Source organism: Oncorhynchus mykiss, unplaced genomic scaffold (genome assembly GCF_013265735.2).
Source record: "Oncorhynchus mykiss isolate Arlee unplaced genomic scaffold, USDA_OmykA_1.1 un_scaffold_299, whole genome shotgun sequence".
NCBI lineage: Eukaryota > Metazoa > Chordata > Actinopteri > Salmoniformes > Salmonidae > Oncorhynchus > Oncorhynchus mykiss.
This window is the reverse complement of record NW_023493749.1, coordinates 186,186-195,698: the sequence shown is the minus strand read 5'-3', so window position 1 is coordinate 195,698 and position 9,513 is coordinate 186,186.

Below are 9,513 nucleotides of genomic sequence, written 5' to 3'. Positions count from 1 at the left end.
CCAGGGATGTCCTCTGTTTAGTTAGTCTCCAGATCAGAGGCTAGAAGGGATGACCAGGGATGTTCTCTGTTTAGTGAGTCCTCCAGATCAGAGGCAGTAGGGATGGCCAGGGATGTTCTCTGTTTAGTGAGTCATCCAGATCACAGGCAGAAGGGATGACCAGGGATGTTCTCTGTTTAGTGAGTCCTCCAGATCAGAGGCTAGAAGGGATGACCAGGGATGTTCTCTGTTTAGTGAGTCCTCCAGATCAGAGGCTAGAAGGGATGACCAGGGATGTTCTCTGTTTAGTGAGTCCTCCAGATCAGAGGCAGTAGGGAGGACCAGGGATGTTCTCTGTTTAGTGAGCCCACAAGCTCAGAGGCAGTAGGGATGACCAGGGATGTTCTCTGTTCAGTGAGTACACCAGATCAGAGGCTTGAAGGGATGACCAGGGATGTTCTCTGTTTAGTGAGTCCTCCAGATCAGAGGCTAGAAGGGATGACCAGGGATGTTCTCTGTTTAGTGAGTCCTCCAGATCAGAGGCAGTAGGGAGGACCAGGGATGTTCTCTGTTTAGTGAGTCCACCAGATCAGAGGCAGTAGCGATGACCAAGGATGTTCTCTGTTCAGTGAGTACACCAGATCAGAGGCAGTAGGGATGACCAGGGTTGTTCTCTGTTTAGTGAGTCCTCCAGACCAGAGGCTAGTAGGGAGGACCAGGGATGTTCTCTGTTTAGTGAGTCCTCCAGATCAGAGGCTAGAAGGGATGACCAGGGAAGTCCTCTGTTTAGTGAGTCCTCCAGATCAGAGGCTAGAAGGGATGACCAGGGATGTTCTCTGTTTAGTGAGTCCTCCAGACCAGAGGCTAGAAGGGATGACCAGGGATGTTCTCTGTTTAGTGAGTCCTCCAGATCAGAGGCGAGAAGGGATGACCAGGGATGTTCTCTGTTTAGTGAGTCCTCCAGATCAGAGGCAGTAGGGAGGACCAGGGATGTTCTCTGTTTAGTGAGTCCACCATATCAGAGGCAGTAGGGATGACCAGTGATGTTCTCTGTTTAGTGAGTCCACCAGATCACAGGCAGTAGGGATGACCAGGGATGTTCTCTGTTTAGTGAGTCCTCCAGACCAGAGGCTAGTAGGGAGGACCAGGGATGTTCTCTGTTTAGTGAGTCCTCCAGATCAGAGGCTAGAAGGGATGACCAGGGAAGTCCTCTGTTTAGTGAGTCCTCCAGATCAGAGGCTAGAAGGGATGACCAGGGAAGTCCTCTGTTTAGTGAGTCCTCCAGACCAGAGGCTAGAAGGGATGACCAGGGATGTTCTCTGTTTAGTGAGTCCTCCAGATCAGAGGCGAGAAGGGATGACCAGGGATGTTCTCTGTTTAGTGAGTCCTCCAGATCAGAGGCAGTAGGGAGGACCAGGGATGTTCTCTGTTTAGTGAGTCCACCATATCAGAGGCAGTAGGGATGACCAGTGATGTTCTCTGTTTAGTGAGTCCACCAGATCACAGGCACTAGGGATGACCAGGGATGTTCTCTGTTTAGTGAGTCCTCCAGACCAGAGGCTAGTAGGGAGGACCATGGATGTTCTCTGTTTAGTGAGTCCTCCAGGTCGGTGGCTACAAGGGATGACCAGGGATGTCCTCTGTTTAGTGAGTCCTCCAGATCAGAGGCAGTAGGGATGGCCAGGGATGTTCTCTGTTTAGTGAGTCCTCCAGATCAGAGGCAGTAGGGATGACCAGGGATGTTCTCTGTTTAGTGAGTCCTCCAGATCAGAGGCTAGAAAGGATGACTAGGGATGTTTTCTGTTTAGTGAGTCCTCCAGATCAGAGGCTAGAAGGGATGACCAGGGATGTTCTCTGTTTAGTGAGTCCTCCAGATCAGAGGCTACAAGGGATGACCAGGGATGTCCTCTGTTTAGTGAGTCCTCCAGATCAGAGGCTAGAAGGGATGACCAGGGATGTTCTCTGTTTAGTGAGTCCTCCAGACCAGAGGCTAGAAGGGATGACCAGGGATGTTCTCTGTTTAGTGAGTCCTCCAGATCAGAGGCTAGAAGGGATGACCAGGGATGTTCTCTGTTTAGTGAGTCCTCCAGACCAGAGGCAGTAGGGAGGACCAGGGATGTTCTCTGTTTAGTGAGTCCACCATATCAGAGGCAGTAGGGATGACCAGTGATGTTCTCTGTTTAGTGAGTCCACCAGATCAGAGGCAGTAGGGATGACCAGGGATGTTCTCTGTTTAGTGAGTCCTCCAGACCAGAGGCTAGTAGGAAGGACCAGGGATGTTCTCTGTTTAGTGAGTCCTCCAGATCAGATGCAGTAGGGATGACCAGGGATGTTCTCTGTTTAGTGAGTCCTCCAGATCAGAGGCTACAAGGGATGACCAGGGATGTCCTCTGTTTAGTGAGTCCTCCAGATCAGAGGCTAGAAGGGATGACCAGGGATGTCCTCTGTTCAGTGAGTCCTCCAGATCAGAGGCAGTAGGGATGGCCAGGGATTTTCTCTGTTTAGTGAGTCCTCCAGATCAGAGGCAGTAGGGATGACCAGGGATGTTCTCTGTTTAGTGAGTCCTCAAGATCAGAGGCTAGAAAGGATGACTAGGATGTTTTCTGTTTAGTGAGTCCTCCAGATCAGAGGTTAGAAGGGATGACCTGGGATGTTCTCTGTTTAGTGAGTCCTCCAGATCAGAGGCTACAAGGTATGACCAGGGATGTCCTCTGTTTAGTGAGTCCTCCAGATCAGAGGCTAGAAGGGATGACCAGTGATGTTCTCTGTTTAGTCAGTCCTCCAGACCAGAGGCTTGAAGGGATGACCAGGGATTTTCTCTGTTTAGTGAGTCCTCCAGATCAGAGGCAGTAGGGATGGCCAGGGATGTTCTCTGTTTAGTGAGTCCTCCAGATCAGAGGCAGTAGGGATGACCAGGGATGTTCTCTGTTTAGTGATTCCTCCAGATCAGAGGCTAGAAAGGATGACTAGGGATGTTTTCTGTTTAGTGAGTCCTCCAGATCAGAGGCTAGAAGGGATGACCAGGGATGTTCTCTGTTTAGTGAGTCCTCCAGATCAGATGCTAGAAAGGATGACTAGGGATGTTCTCTGTTTAGTGAGTCCTCCAAATCAGAGGTTAGAAGGGATGACCAGGGACGTTCTCTGTTTAGTAAGTCCTCCAGATCAGAGGCAGTAGGGAGGACCAGGGATGTTCTCTTGATAAGTGTGTGAATTGGACAATTTTCCTGTCCTGCTAAGCATTCAAAATGTAATGAGTACTTTTGGGTATCAGGGAAAATGTATGGAGTAAAAAGTACATTATTTTCTTAATATACAGTAGTGAAGTAAAAGTAAAAGTTGTCAAAAATATAAATAGTAGAGTACAGATACCCCAAAAAACTACTTAAGTAGTACTTTAAAGTATTTTAATTGAAGTACCTTAAGTAGTACTTTAAAGTATTTTAATTGAAGTACCTTAAGTAGTACTTTAAAGTATTTTAATTGAAGTACCTTAAGTAGTACTTTAAAGTATTTTTTTTACTTAAGTACAGAATTACTTGAGCTACAAATAAAAAATAATTGTATTTTCTGTTTTCACACCAACATTGCAATGCTGACGTATAAAACAAGCTAATGTAGTTGAACGGGATGCTCTCGAAATCAATATATATATCAATATATATTGGTAAAAATCAATCAGCAATCTATTACGTAACTGGACATTTATTGTCAGCAAATCTGTTCTTACAAAACAAATAAGGCCTTATTCCAGACAGAACGTTGTCAAGACGTCCCTGTTTCAGCTGAACCAATAAACACTGAAGCACGGTAACACTGAAGCACATCTCAGACAGCAAACAGGGGATGTTAACATTATCTAGACAATTTCCTCCAGTCGGAAGCCACTGAGATTTACAAGCAGGGAGTTTGTTTGTGGAGAGACAGAGACAAAGAGAGAGCTAGTGAGCAGAGAGAGAGGGAGGGAGAGGGAGGGTGAGAGAGCAGAGAGAGAGAGAGAGCGAGACAGAGAGAGAGAGAGAGAGAGAGAGAGAGAGAGAGACGGAGAGAGAGAGAGAGACAGAGAGAGACAGAGACAGAGAGAGGGAGGTTAATAAATGAGAAGACAAATTGTCCCGTGAGGGAAGCTACAGTAAACAGCTACATATAACCTCTGACCTTTGTGGACCTCAGGTCAAAACACACACGCACACACAAACGCAAGTACACAAACGCACAGTGCAGATATTAAAACACCGAGAATAAACAGCGCCCTCTGATGGTAACGGTTAGTTTTACATCTCTCATGTGGAATACGCTCAACAGAGAAATTACAGGAATAAATGTTTTCTTTTCTACAGTGACATCTAGTGGACAGACACTGCTATCACACTACAGACCAAGGAATGGAGGCCAACAAGGTAGATCACAAAGAATCCAATATGATTGATAGTAGCGTTCACAGTCCCTGCTGGCTGACATGATATCAGGACACTAACAATCTGTCTGTCTGTCTGCGTGCCCAGTATGTATGTGTTTCTGCATATAGGCCCTCAAGCAGCTCAACCGAAGCACAGCCTCAAAACCTCATCTCCCTCCACACAGCCTCAAAACCTAATCTCCCTCCACACAGCCTCCACACCTCATCTCCCTCCACACAGCCTCAACACCTCATCTCCCTCCACACAGGCTCAACACCTCATCTCCCCCACACAGTCTAAACACCTCAACACCTCATCTCCCTCCACACAGCCTCAACACCTCAACACCTCATCTCTCTCCACACAGCCTCAACACATCAACACCTCATCTCTCTCCACACAGCCTCAACACATCATCTCCCCCACACAGACTCAACACCTCAACACCTCATCTCCCTCCACACAGCCTCAACACCTCATCTCCCTGCACACAGCCTCAACAACTCATCTCCCTCCACACAGCCTCAACACCTCATCTCCCCCACACAGTCTCAACAACTCAACACATCATCTCCCTCAACACCTCATCTCCCTCCACACAGCCTCAACATCTCATGTCCCCCACACAGCCTCAACACCTCAACACCTCATCTCCCTCCACACAGCCTCAACACCTCAACCTCTGAACTTTGTGGACCTCAGGTCAAACACAGCCTCAACATCTCAACACCTCATCTCCCTCCACACAGCCTCAACACCTCATCTCCCTTCACACGGCCTCAACACCTCATCTCCCTTCACACAGCCTCAACACCTCATCTGCCTCCACACAGCCTCAACACCTCATCTCCCTCCACACAACCTCAACACCTCATCTCCCTTCACACGGCCTCAACACCTCATCTCCCTTCACACAGCCTCAACACCTCATCTGCCTCCACACAGCCTCAACACCTCATCTCCCTCCACACAACCTCAACACCTCATGTCCCTCCACACAGCCTCAACACCTAATCTCATTCCACACAGCCTCAACACCTCATCTCCCTCCACACAGCCTCAACACCTCATCTCCCTTCACACAGCCTCAACACATCATCTCCCTTCACACGGCCTCAACACCTCATCTCCCTTCACATAGCCTCAACACCTCATCTCCCTCCACACAGCCTCAACACCTCATCTCCCTCCACACAGCCTCAACACCTCATCTCCCTCCACACAGACTCAACACCTCATCTCCCTCCACACAGCCTCAACACCTAATCTCATTCCACACATCCTCAACACCTCATCTCATTCCATACAGTCCAACACCTCATCTCCCTCCACACAGCCTCAACACCTAATCTCATTCCACACATCCTCCACACCTCATCTCCCTGCACACAGCCTCAACACCTCTTCTCCCTTCACACAGCCTCAACACCTCATCTCCCTCCACACAGCCTCAACACCTCATCTCACTCCACACAGCCTCAACACCTCATCTCCCTTCACACGGCCTCAACACCTCTTCTCCCTGCACACAGCCTCAAAACCTCAACACCTCATCTCCCTTCACACAGCCTCAACACCTCATCTCCCTGCACACAGCCTCAACACCTCAACACCTCATCTCCATCCACACAGCCTCAACACCTCATCTCCCTGCACACAGCCTCAACACCTCATCTCCCTGCACACAGCCTCAACACCTCAACACCTCATCTCCCTCCACACAGCCTCAGCACCTCATCTCCCTGCACACAGCCTCAACACCTCAACACCTCATCTCCCTTCACATGTCCTCAACACCTCATCTCCCTGCACACAGCCTCAACACCTCATCTCCCTCCACACAGCCTCAACACCTCATCTCCCTCCACACAGCCTCAACATCTCAACACCTCATCTCACTCCACACAGCCTCAACACCTCATCTCCCTCCACACGGCCTCAACACCTCATCTTCCTCCAAACAGCCTCAAAACCTCATCTCCCTCCACACAGCCTCAACACCTCATCTCCCTGCACACAGCCTCAACACCTCATCTCCCTCCACACAGCCTCAACACCTCATCTCCCTCCACACAGCCTCAACACCTCAACACCTCATCTCCCTGCACACAGCCTCAACATCTCATGTCCCCCACACAGCCTCAACACCTCATCTCCCTCCACACAGCCTCAACACCTCAACACCTCATCTCCCTGCACACAGCCTCAACACCTCAACACCTCATCTCCCTGCACACAGCCTCAACACCTCAACACCTCATCTCCCGCCACAAATACAGACGCCAGTCACTTTAACAGTGTTTACATATCTTACATTACTCATATCACATGTATATACTGTATTTTATAACAACTACTGCATCTTGTCTATGCCGCTCAGCCATCGCTCATCCATATATTTATATGTACATATTCTCATTCACCCCTTCAGATGTGTGTGTATTAGGTAGTTGTTGGGGAATTGTTAGATTACTTATTAGATATTACTGCATTTTCGGGACTAGAAACACTCGCAATAACTTCCGCTAACTATGTGCATGTGACCAATAAAAGGTTTCATTTCATCCTACTGTCCCCCACCTCTCTCCCTCCCCTCTCCCTCTCCCCCCACCTCTCTCTCTCCCCCTCACCCTATGAGCCCTGGTCAGAAGGAGTGCACTACTTTAGACCAGAGCCTTGTGGGGACACTATGAGCCCTGGTCAGAAGGAGTGCACTACTTTAGACCAGAGCCCTGTGGGGACCTTATGAGCCCTGGTCAGAAGGAGTGCACTACTTTAGACCAGAGCCCTGTGGGGACCCTATGAGCCCTGGTCAGAAGGAGTGCACTACTTTAGACCAGAGCCCTGTGGGGACCCTATGAGCCCTGTGGGGACCCTATGAGCCCTGTGGGGACCCTATGAGGCCTGTGGGGACCCTATGAGCCCTGTGGGGACCCTATGAGCCCTGTGGAGACCCTATGAACCCTGTGGAGACCCTATGAGCCCTGTGGAGACCCTATGAGCCCTGTGGAGACCCTATGAGCCCTGTGGGGACCCTATGAGCCCTGTGGGAATATGGTTCCGTTTGGAATCCAGATGAACATTCCGACTGTGGTTCCATCATTCACACTGATGCTCTGCCAAGGACTCATGTCGTATCCTGTCCCTCGTCCAACACACTTTCTCAGAGGCTCTGAGGCAAAAAACGCAGAGGGATACAACTGGAGAACGACAACACGAGAGCGAGCTAGCTAAATGAATGAAGAGGGGAAGGGGAGCTATCAGAACGGGAGGATGAGAATGGACGTAAGGACAGGAAGTGGGTTGTGTGTTGACCTGGATAACGTGAATCCACAGTCCTCATCTTCAGTTCAGTGGAGGAGAAGAATAGATGGTACTTTTTGTTTTGTTCCAGCCCAACACTAACACACAACACCTGGTTCAACTAACCAACGGATTAAAGATTAGTTGAGCCGGAGGGGACGTTTGTTCATTTCAATCATTTGATTATCAATATAATCAATACATTTCAGTTGAAGGTACAGCTGACTAGGTATCGCCCACTTTCCCTGTCCTTTCCTGCAACTGAAAGCTGACACTTCTCTGATAGGGCTGCTATTCTGAATCTCTCCACTAGAGGTCGCTATAACACCATGTTTTACTTGACGGTAGTAACAGTAACATCATACAGATCATCGAGATTATTTACATTTCATATCCTCGTCTGAAAACTGGGAAAAAAAACAACAACACCTCCAACAATCTTTTTTGTTTTTATAATGCAGATACATTTATATGCTTTTTACAGTGTAATTTATCCATCGTACAATAATGACAAAAAAAACAACAACAACAACAACAACAACAACAACATAATCAAACCAACAAACCCATAAAAGATGATTGTCACTTTTAAACTGTCATTCACCATTATTACATAAAGACTGCGAATAAATAATGTACAGAGATATTTACAATATGCAAATCAAAATGGAAGTGCAAAGAAATGTTTTTTTTTGTGGGGGGGGGGGGGGAATCCATGGAAACAGGAAGGATAGAACAGAAGCTTATAATACAGATACATTGTTCCCATAGAAATAGAATCATGGCCGCCAGTCCACCTCTTAGACCCATTGACTTGAATGGCACCTCCGTTCTAGTCATCCTATTTCTATAATTGTACCGACTCCCTTCCTGACTTCTGATGCCAATAATCAACAACTAATAATAATAATAACACCGTTACATATTTTACAGGACATTTAGTAACGTTTAGGCATTTTTTAACTTCCTATGTAAAATGATCTCTATAATGTTATTTAAACTTCCAGTAAAACACTATTCGGAAGGAGAGAGAGAGAGAGAAAATGAACACGTTACGTACAGAATAGAGCGGCATTCCACGACAAACTGGAACGTTTCTGATGTTGTTGTTGTTTCATCCGATGAAAATAGAAGAACAAAATCACAGAAGCACAAGAGAGAGAGAGAGAGAGAGGCACCCTGTCCCAAACTGACCCCTGACCCTTAGACACTTCTCTTCTAGCCTGTCCCCTGACCCTTAGACACTTCTCTTCTAGCCTGTCCCCTGACCCTTAGACACTTCTCTTCTAGCCTGTCCCCTGACCCTTAGACACTTCTCTTCTAGCCTGTCCCCTGACCCTTAGACACTTCTCTTCTAGCCTGTCCCCTGACCCTTAGACACTTCTCTTCTAGCCTGTCCCCTGACCCTTAGACACTTCTCTTCTAGCCTGTCGTCACAGTGTTGATCTGAGAACAATGAGGAGGCTTAAGCTGCATAGCGAACGGTAGAGCTACAGTTTTCCCATCTCAAATCTACACTCAGAATGTCATTCAGGGATTCTTGAAAGTCAGGACAAAAAATGTACCATTTTTTTTAGTTAACCTTTATTTAACTAGGCAAGTCAGTCATTCTTATTTACAATGACGGCCTGGCCAAACCAGGACGATGCTGGGCCAATTGTGTGATTCAGCTTGGATTTGAACCAGGAACTGTAGTGTCATCTCTTAGCACTGAGATGCAGTGCCTTAGACCACAGCGCCAGAAAATGTATTTTTTAATAATTGAAATAAATGGAATTTGTTTAATTATTTTGATAAAAAAATTACATTTAGGGGAATCTTGTGAGGAAAAATA